The following is a 10,279-nucleotide window of genomic DNA, read 5'->3' as shown; positions in this document are numbered from 1 at the left end:
ATCACATTCCAGTTGTGAATGCAACAGTTTGAGTTGGAAAAAATCCCACCTCTTCTTAATATCCTGCACCATGTTTTATGATTCACTAGCAACAAGCCGAGTTGTACCATTTTTCTTCCTTGAGGGAAGAGCCTTTGTTTAGACCTACTACTGAGAGAGGCTGCTTGGACTAGGATGAAAGATGGTAGCAGTTTCATGGCAGACAGCAATACTGCACAAACATGAAATGATATCTCTGAAACTGCAGCAGGCAAACTAATGGTGCCAAGCTACCTCTCTGTGCACTTCATCTTCCCCACCTCTGAAAGCTCGTTTGGAGTTGCATTTTAAGAATTTCGAGCACCACCCTGCTACAGTAAATGGTGTTGGCCACTCAGCAATGGGACACTCTTCCTGCATGCTTGCACAGAGATATGGTGTGGGAGGCTGCCCTCTGCTGGATAAAACCCAAAACTGAGGCCCTATTCACATCTAACTAGGACTGGCAAGCGATTAAAAAAAATAATCACAATTAATTGTGCTGTTAAACAATAATACCATTTATTTAAATATTTTTTTATGTTTTCTACATTTTCCAAATATATTGATGTCAATTACAACAGAATACAAACTGCACAGTGTTCACTATATTTCAAATATTTGCACTGTAAAAAAAAAGTATTTTTCACTTCACGTAATACAAGTACCGTAGTGCAATCTCTTTGTCATGAAAGTTGAAATGTACAAATGTAGAATTTTGTACAAATGTACCAAAAACTGCATTCAAAAATAAAAGTGTAAAACTTTAGAGCCTACAAGTCCACTCAGTGCTGCTTCAGCCAGCCAATCGCTCAGACAAAACAAGTTTGCAATTTGCAGGAGATAATGCTGCCCGCTTCTTGTTTATAATGTCACCTGAAAGTGAGAACAGGTACTTGCATAGCAATGTTGTAGGCAGTGTCCCTAGATATTTACATGCCAGATGTGCTAAAGATTCATATGTCCCTTCATGCTTCAATCACCATTCCAGAGGACATGCATCCAGGGCCGCCCACAGGATTCCGGGGGCCCGGGGTCTTCGGCGGCGGGGGGCCCTTCTGTTCCGGGACCCGCCGCCAAAGTGCCCTGAAGACCAGCGGCGGGAGCCCCCCGCCGCCGAATTACCGCCGAAGCGGGACCCGCCGCCTGGTCTTCGGCGGTAATTCGGTGGCGGGGGGGGGTCCCCCGCCGCGGGCCTTCGGGGCACTTCGGCGGCGGGTCCCGGAACAGAAGGGGCCCCCCGCCGCCGCAGGCCGGGCTGCACTTCGACGGCGGCGGGTCCCGCTTCTCTCCCCCCCTGCCCGGCCCCGGCCGCCGCTTCTTCCCCCCCCCGCCTGGCCCCGGCCACTGCTTCTCCCCCCCCCCCGCCTGGCCCCGGCCCCGGCCGCCGCTTCTCCCCCCCCGCCTGGCCCCGGCCGCCGCTTCTTTCCCCCCCCCGGCCCCGGCCGCCGCTTCTCCCCCCCCCCGCCTGGCCCCGGCCGCCGCTTCTTCCCCCCCGGCCCCGGCCTCGGCCTCTTACCGAGCGCGTCGCCGGCAGGGCCTGAGCTCCGTCCCGCTCAGAGCCGCGTGGTGAGGGGGCGGGGCTGTGAGCTCCCCGCCGAGCGGAGGCAGCTGCCCCGCCCCCTCCCCACGCCGCTCTGAGCGGGACGGGGCTCAGGCCCCGTTGGAGCTCCCAGCCCCGCCCCCTCACCACGCGGCTCGGATCGGGGCGGGGCTCAGGCGTCCTGCCGGAGACTCGGCGCTTGATGCGCTGAGGCTCCAGGAGAGGGGCGGAGGCGGGAGCCTCCGCTCTTCTCTTGGGGGCCCCTGTGGAGCCCGGGGCCCGGGGCAAATTGCCCCCTTTGCCCCCCCCTCTGTGCGGCCCTGCATGCATCCATGCTGATGATTGGTTCTGCTTGATAATGATCCAAAGCAGAGCAGACAGATGCATGTTCATTTTCATTATCTGAGTAAGATGCCACCAGCAGAAGGTTGATTTTCTTTTTTGGTGGTTCGGGTTCTTCTGTAGTTTCTGCATTGGAGTGTTGTTCTTTTAAGACTTCTAAAAGCATACTCCACACCTCATCCCTCTCAGATTTTGGAAGGCACTTCAGATTCTTAAACCTTGGGTCAAGTGCTGTAGCTATTTTTAGAAATCTCACATTCATACCTTTGCGTTTTGTCAAATCTGCTGTGAAAGTGTTCTTAAAACAAACGTGCTGTGTCATCATCTGAGCCTGCTATAACATGAAATATATGGCAAAATGCGGGTAACAGAGCAGAGGACATACAGTTCTCCCCCAAGAAGTTCAGTTACAAATTTAATTAATTCATTATTTTTTTAACGAGCATCCTCTGCATGGAAGCATGTCCTCTGGAATGGTGGCTGAAGCATGAAGGGGCATATGAATGTTTAGCATATCTGGCAAGTAAATACCTTGCAACACTGGTTACAAAAGTGCCATAAGAATGAAAGCCTGTTCTCACTTTCAGGTGACATTATAAAGAAGAAGCAGGCAGCAGTATCTCCTGTACATGAAAACAAACTTGTTTGTCTTAGCAATTGGCTGAAAAAGAAGTAGGACCCAGTGGACTTGTAGTCTCTAATAACATTGTTTTGTTTTTTAATGCCTTTATGTAACAAGAAAAATCTACATTTGTAAGTTACACTTTCACAATAAAGAGATTGTAGTACAGTACTTGTATGAGGTGAATTGAAAAAGACTATTTTTTACAGTGCAAATGTTTGTAATAAAAATAAAGTGAGCACTGTACACTTGGTATTCTGTGTTGTAATAGAAATCAATGTATTTGAAAATATAGAAAAACATCTAAAATATTTACTAAACGTCAATTGGTATTCTAGTGTTTAACAGTGTGATTAATTTTTGTAATCACAGTTAATATTTTGGAGTTAATCACATGAGTTAACTGCGATTAATTGACAGCCCTACTCCTCACCTCAGTATGTATGCTATATGCTGTCTTCAAGTTCTCAGTCCTGTGTCAGTTTAAGCCTAGATCTTTCACCATTTGATTCAGCACTGTTGTCTAAACAAATAAAATGCACGCCCAAGGGCACTGCTTTTCTGTGCTAGGGGAGGATCCCTCTATGTTCAGTACACTCTTTAAAACAGTCAGCTCCTTTAGTTAATGTAGAAAAGTGATCTATGTGACAGTAAAACCTACCGGTCCAAACAGATCCAGGCCCTGTTGTGCTAGGTGCATCACTTGGACAAAAGTGAGACAGTCTACCGCAAAGAGCTTACATGCAGCTAAATCAATAACGAATGAGAGGGGGAGGGACTTGCCCAAGAGCACACAGTGCATCGGTGCCAGAGCTGACAGGAGAATCTAGGGGCTTGTCTACACCATGCAGCTTTTAGCAACAAGCCTGTGTCGACACAGCCTTGTCGCTAAATGTCAGCATGTGTAAATGCTCTTTTTCTGTACTTTGTCAGCACTTTTGACGATAAAATAGTTCCAGCCCCGCGAGCGGCATTAGCTTTGTCGGCAGGAGAGAGCCGCATTCACACTGTCACTTGCATTGGCAAAATTTTTGTCTTTCGCAGGGGAGCTTTTTTAAATACCTGTGAAAGACAAACGTTTTGTCGATCACTTTGCAGTGTAGACAAGCCCTCAATCTCCTGATTCTCAGTACACTGCCTTATTCTCTAGACCACCCATCCTTCCCTGTTCTTACTATGCTTGGGCAGACTGGCACTATGCCTCAGTTTCCCCCATTTGTAGAATGGGAAGAAATGCAAAGCCCAATCTACACTGGTAAAGTACAGCAAAATGCTGTTTCCTCAGAAGTCTCTATGCAGTTTAATTTAGAGACTGTATATGCTCTGCTTGTCCCAAACTTCTTTCGGCATTGCTGTTAGCTGCTGAAGAGGTGGCTGCATTTCCGGAATGAGTGATCCCTGAGAAAGCAATATCATCTTTAAAGTTATATGGGTTCCTTTGGGATGGAAAGCACTGGAAAACTATCACACTGCACTTTTAATTCATACACACACTTGTCCCCCTGTCCAGTATCTGCTCACCCCTGGAGGAGAAGTATGAAGATACATTTAACCTTCCTCAACTATTTCATCAAGTTCCACCTCCCCTATGCCAAGGAGAGTGTATAGCAGCCTGTTTGCCAGGTGCTGTGGTGAGGGAACAGGAAGGAGGGGTGGAGAATTTGTGGAGATTAGGATCACAGGGTCCTTCTCCTGGTTGTCAGCAGTGAGCAGAACTGATAGCAGGCCCTGAGTCAGGGGCATGCACTGGGGTTGGCTCTGCTTCAAGAGAGACTGAAATAATGTTATGTGTGTGGGGAGGAGGGGGTAAGGAAACCCTGCATTTCCTGTGCATCTGGGGGAGCCAGGCAGGTTATGCACACAGGTTACTCTAGCTGGTTTCTCTCTGCAGTGTTAAGCCAAAATCACAGAGAAGGGATGGAGGGGCAGGCTTGGGTGGATTTAGGGTGACCAGATAGCAAGTGTGAAAAATCGGGATGGGGGTGGAGGGAAATAGGAGTGTGTGTGTGTATAAAGTCCCAAATATCGGGACTGTCCCTATCAAATCGGGATATCTGGTCACCCTAGGTTGATCAGTGGTGTGGGACAGGCTCTGTGGACTAGAAGCAGAGAGGTAGGTGCTGGGGAGCAGGGATTAATGGCACCTGGATGCTCAGGTGTGGGGAGGAGCTTAGAAATGAGGGTTAGGGTACCAGGATTTGGGATGGAAGGGGGCTAAGCGTTCGTGTCTAGGAGCAGAGATCTAAGGGGACTGGAAGCTCAGGCGAGGAGGCTGAAAACCGTCTGTGACCATTTTCCCCTAGTCCCCTATTCCGTTTCCTCTGCTGTAGTTTGTTGAGAGCTACGCATTTAGTCGTTATTAAAGAGGCCCCTGTAGGGTCGGTTCACCTCTGCCCACCCCTGGGCTCTCCCTTCCTCCGGGGAGTGAGTTCTCACTGCAGCTCTGCAGGGAGGCGGTTGCAATGCGGAGAAGAAACGGAGGTGGGGAGAGCGTGACCGGAGCTGCGTTAGTGCAGCAACATCGGGGTTATAAACAAACTCTCCTCTGCCCCCCGCCAACCTTCTCCCGCTCAAGCGACGTTTGCCAAGCGCGCGGAGCTCCTGGGAGAAGGGGGCTAACGCTGGGAGCTGCCTGCACCAAAATGTCTCTTCTTTCCTGTTTTCGTTTTGCCCCAGGCCCTCGTATTTGCAAGCAGCGGTTTGTGTGTGGGCAGGGGCACGAAGGAGGAGCCTGCAAGGGAGGAGTCACCGCGAAGAGGCAGGGGGTAAATTCACGATCTCGCTGTTTAGGAAAGATTTGTTTGGCTGAGTGTAAAGGGATCAGGACCTTGTCGGCGACTCCCGAGAGGTATGTTGCTTTTCTTCGGATGCGAGCTGCCTTCGAGGTGCGTGCGGGCGTCTGGGGGGGGTTTTACAAACCGCTGAATTGCGGTGGTGAAGGGCTGGGGAGGAATTTCCTTTTTGCCAAGTTTCAGTTTTGGCAGACGCGGTCTCTTACACAACCCTATTGCCTGTTTTGCAGATTTCCCAGCACTGGAGGGTTTACAGATCAAAATTATTTGGGTTTATTTTTCTCTCCATCTTAATAGTTCCTGCTTTAAACTCTAAGGGGGTGGGGACCTGTACTTCCCTTAGTTATTGATTTGATTGCCGAAAACTTGGGCATGATGCCAAGCTATTGACCCTGCTCTAAACTGACAGTAAAATGTTCCATGGTTTGGGAAGAGAGATCTGAATTTTTGCTGGAAGTCCGAAGTTTCTCTGCTAGTCTTTACCCTGTTTCTTCTTGTGGGAGTGGGGTTTTCACTAGCCCCAATAGGCCTGCCCCAGGCCCCATCAGGGAAAGGTTAAGAAAGGGGTGGGAGGAAAGGGGTGGAGCTTTCTATTTTACAATTAACTTATTAATGCTGACAGCACCTTGGTGAGGTAGGTGCATTTATTTCCTTGCATGTAAAGTGGGATGAAGGCAGTAGAGAGGATAAGGCCTACATCCCCCCAGGTATTTAGGTGCTTAACTCCCAATGATTTAATTGAGGCTCTGGATGTAAGTGATTTGCCCGAAGCTAGGCAGAGAGACAGCAATGCACAGTCTGGCCTGTCCTCTACTAGACCATCTCTCTTTAGATGTTGTTATCATAGACTGATCCCAATGGATCATAGGCATGCCAGTTATCATAGACTGATCCCAATGGAAAGCCATGGAGCTTTCATCCACTTCTTTGTTCTGGGATGTTGTTCTTAAATCCAGTCCCATCTATACATAACTGCAGCTGTGAAGTATATGTTCCTTGCAGTAGGATGTGCTTTGAGACTGTAATGTGCCTCAGCATGGCTTGGTGTTTGGCAGCAATGTGCATGGCTGAAATAGTCAAACCTGCCTAAAAGAGTTGAGTGGTGAAATCAATGGGATTTGGGAACATAATTCCACTTGGCTCCTTTGAAAAACCCCAGAAGATGTTCTTTTCTCTCCCAACAGAGGACACTGTCTCTTTCATCCTTCAAAGCTAGTTGCCAATAATCTGCTCCAGGCCTTTGGTGAGTTTTGGTCAGTCAGATAAGAAATGTAAAAGGAAAGAATTCTTGAGCAGTACTGTCATCTGGGCTGCATGCTGGTGAGACAGGCTTAGCTAATGGTGTCAAGTATCAGAGGGGTAGCCGTGTTAGTCTGGATCTGTAAAAGCAGCAAAGAATCCTGTGGCACCTTATAGACTAACAGACGTTTTGCAGCATGAGCTTTCGTGGATGAATACCCACTTCGTCGGCTGCAAGAGTGTGAATTGGTGAATTATGGTGAGGTCTCAGCCAAACCCTGGCAGGAGCAGGACTGAAGAGGCCTTTGCCTTACGGGCACTGAAAATGGCCACTCATCTCTTTTATGGTGCTGATGTCCTGATTTGATCACTGGTTATTCAGCTAGTATGCTATGCTATCGAGCAGGATATTTGATATTCCTCCCTGCTCTGGGTTTGTTTTGTGTTTGCTCCAAGTCTCCCCACAGTCCCTGACTGAAGACCCACCACCAGCCATTGTTACCAGGGTCTGGATGGTGACTCCATCATTTCTGTATTTGCTATTGAGCAGTTCAAGAGGCTCTCTCCTCTCAAGGCCCAAGTGTGAATCCTGCATTCTTCTCTATGTTGGTGTTTCTAATAAGCCATCAGGGTACCCATGTGTAGAGCTGACATTTGAACCCAACTATATTAAATATTAAAAGGATCGAGACCCTCTGAACTGGATTGTTCTTGCAATAAAGATGAAGGCTGAGAGGACAGATTGTCTTCTAGTTAGCGGTCAGGAGATCTGTGTTCAATCCCCAGATCATCCACAGATTCCCTGAATGACCTGGGGCAAATCACTTTACAGGTAAAGAAAAATTAAATGGGGATAATTCTGCCCTTTATCTGTCTTGCTTATTTAGCTTGTAAGCTCTCTTAGGAAGGGACTGCCTCTTGCTGTGTGTCTGGACAGTGCCTGGCACCATGGGGCTCCGATCTTGGTTGATATTACAGGAGCAAATAATAACTCTAAAGGATAGAATATGTAAATTGTAAACGTTTTTAGGCTGTTGTGCAAATTCTCAGGGAGGATCTGGCATTGTTCTGCTCAACTCAGCTGGAGGCTCTCAAGGTTAATTTGTTTAACAAAGATCTCTTGCACAGCGGAAGTGGATTGTTCAGTCATTAATCCCTGCACCTTCCTAGCTCTTGTGGACTTCTGGCTTGGGTTAAAAATTCACCTTTTCAGTACTGAACCTGAGGGCTGGAAAGTTGCTTCTCATCCTCAAAAGGAAAAGAGTAATTTTGGGAGTTCCCAGACAATAAATCAGCAGATAGGAAATCAGTAGTTGTGCCAATTAAAAAAGACTAAATTTTACTGATAATCTGATGTTAATAACCTAGATCCACTGTACATGAGTGAAAACCTCTTTCCATTTAATGTATATGTTGTCTAAATTTCTATCTAGTCTATTTACTGTAAGGAGCAGGGAATATCTCTTGCTGTGTGTTTATATGAGCCCTAGCACAATGAGGCCCTAGTCTTGGTTGGGGCATTGGGGCAGTATTGTAATAAAAATGCAACAGTAGAAAGCAACAATCAACCCCCACCATAAAATTAATATAAGCCAAGCAATCTTCTTTCTGGCTACCAGCTGAATGTAAATGCTTTCCAAGGCACCAGAGGGGAGATTGGTGCTCAGATTTTTTTTGTCACTTGCAATCAAACATACTTTAGGTGTGAATCAATGTCACCTGGGCCTGTAGAAGTTAAGTGAGCCTAAATATGCTCTTGGCTGAACTGAGGTCCATTGATTGGTTCCTCCTGATAAACACTTGCAAAGTTTGATCCTGAGTTATGCCAGCCTCCCCAGGGCCAAGGTGTGTCAGTCTATTTCAGAGAGCACAAATGTTTTGTGGTGACTCATGAGTTATCCCTCTTCCTTCAGGCACAGTATTACTTGAAAGACCTGTCCTAACGTTAATGCAAATACTTCAGAAGGCTGAGGGGGGGGGGGGGAGGTGGCATGGTTTGTGTGGAATCAGGACACCTGGGATCAATTCCCACCTCTGCCTCTGTTGCAGTTTGTTGTTTGTATTGTGGTAGCACCTAAGAGCCCCAGTCGTGAACCAGGACTCCGCTGTGCTAGGTGCTGTGCAAACACAGAACAAAAAGATGGTCCCTGCCTCTTGCAATCTAAGTATAAGATAAGAAACAACAGCTGGATAGAGACAATCTTGCAATCTAAGTATAAGATAAGAAACAACAGCTGGATAGAGACATGCAGGAAACAATGAGATGCTGTTGGTCAGCAGGATAGGCAGCGGTCTGAGCACATAACTTGACAACGCTAAGCAAGTGATCTGACTTGATGTGTGACCTTGGGCAAGACCCTTTCCCTCTCTGTGCCTGTTTTCCCTGCCAGCCTCAGTTTCTTTTTCTTTTTTTGTATTTCAACTGTACAATCTGCAGCAGGGGCGGGTTTTTACTCTGCGTGTCTAGCACAGTAGGGCCCAGATGTCAGTTGGAACCTCTAGGTGCTACCATAATACAAATAATGTGTAACCAGAAAGGCCCCACTTTGCAGCTGTTTCACTGCATTAAGAGGAATAGCGTAGTTTAAAAATGGCTGACAGTGGTTGGTTCCATCATGTGACTTTTATACCCTACGTTAAGGAAGAATGTTTGAACACTGGAACAGAGCTAGTCTAGATCCTGGCTCTGTTGAATGTGGTCAAGGCCTAACAAGAACATAGACCGGAGTTAGTACTACTTCCAGGCAGTTCCTCAATCCACAGCATGACGTCAGGAACAGAAGTACTTGCAGAATGCTGCCTGCTGATTGTTTAGATTGCACTAGTGCCTAGAGCAGGGGTGGCCAACCTGTGGCTCCAGAGCCGCATGCGGCTGTTCAGAGGTTAATATGCAGCTCCTTACCTAGGCACTGATTCTGGGGCTGGAGCTATAGATGCTAACTTTCCAGTGTGGTGGGGGGTACTCACTGCCCAACCTCAAGCCCTGCCCTCACTCCACCCCTTTCCCTAAGGCCACTTCCCCTAAGTCTGCCATGCCCTGGCTCCTCCCCCTCTCCCCATAGCCTTGTGCATACATTAAACAGCTGATTGTGGTGGGACGGGGGAGTAGGTGCTAATTGTTGGGGGCTGCCGGCAGGTGGGAGGTTCTGGGGGCTGGTGAGTGGATTGCAGGCTGCTGACATATGACTGTGGCTCTTTGGCAATGTACATTGGTAAATTCTGGCTCCTTCTCAGGCTCAGGTTTGCCACCCCTTGAACTAATGTCAGGGCCCTATTGAGCTGGGTGTGGTGTTTCCAACTGTCCAGGATTGTCCTGGAGTCTCCAGGAATTAAAGAGCAATTTTTAATCAAAGTTTATGTCATGTGACGAAACCTCCAGGAATATGTCCAACCAAAATTGGCAATCCTAGCTTGGTGCTCTACATATACTTACTGAGGGACAGTCCCTGCCCCGACGAGCTTACAGTCTAAACCAGGGATCAGCAACTTTTGGCCCACGTCCCGCCAGGGAAAGCTGCTGGCGGGCTGGGACAGTTTGTTTACCTGCTGCGTCTGCAGGTTTGGCTGATCGTGCCTCCCACTGGCTGCAGTTCGCTGTCCTAGGCCAACGGGGACTGTGGGAAGGGCGGCCAGCACATCCCTCGGCCTGCGCCGCTTCCAGCAGCCCCCATTGGCCTGGGACGGCGAACCGTGGCCAGTGGGAGCTGCGATCGGCCAAACGTG

General features: G+C 48.2%; 1 protein-coding gene across 4 annotated transcripts in view; it reads left to right on the top strand.

Moving 5' to 3' along the window:
* Positions 1–4,924: 4,924 nt before the first annotated feature.
* CAPN1 (calpain 1) overlaps positions 4,925–10,279 on the top strand; it is a 50,810-nt gene continuing 45,455 nt past the window's right edge. The window contains exons 1-2 of one of the 4 annotated variants that reach the window (XM_045025767.1): positions 4,925–5,006; positions 5,202–5,373. The gene's annotated coding sequence lies outside the window, so the exon portion shown is untranslated. Of the gene's footprint in view, positions 5,411–10,279 lie in introns of all 4 variants that reach the window. The other 3 variants (XM_045025768.1, XM_045025766.1, XM_045025770.1) reach the window with 3 other exon arrangements.

This window comes from Mauremys mutica, chromosome 7, assembly GCF_020497125.1.
Source record: "Mauremys mutica isolate MM-2020 ecotype Southern chromosome 7, ASM2049712v1, whole genome shotgun sequence".
Taxonomy (NCBI): domain Eukaryota; kingdom Metazoa; phylum Chordata; order Testudines; family Geoemydidae; genus Mauremys; species Mauremys mutica.
Note: the sequence above shows the minus strand (reverse complement) of the source record. Positions and strands in the feature narration are given on the sequence as shown.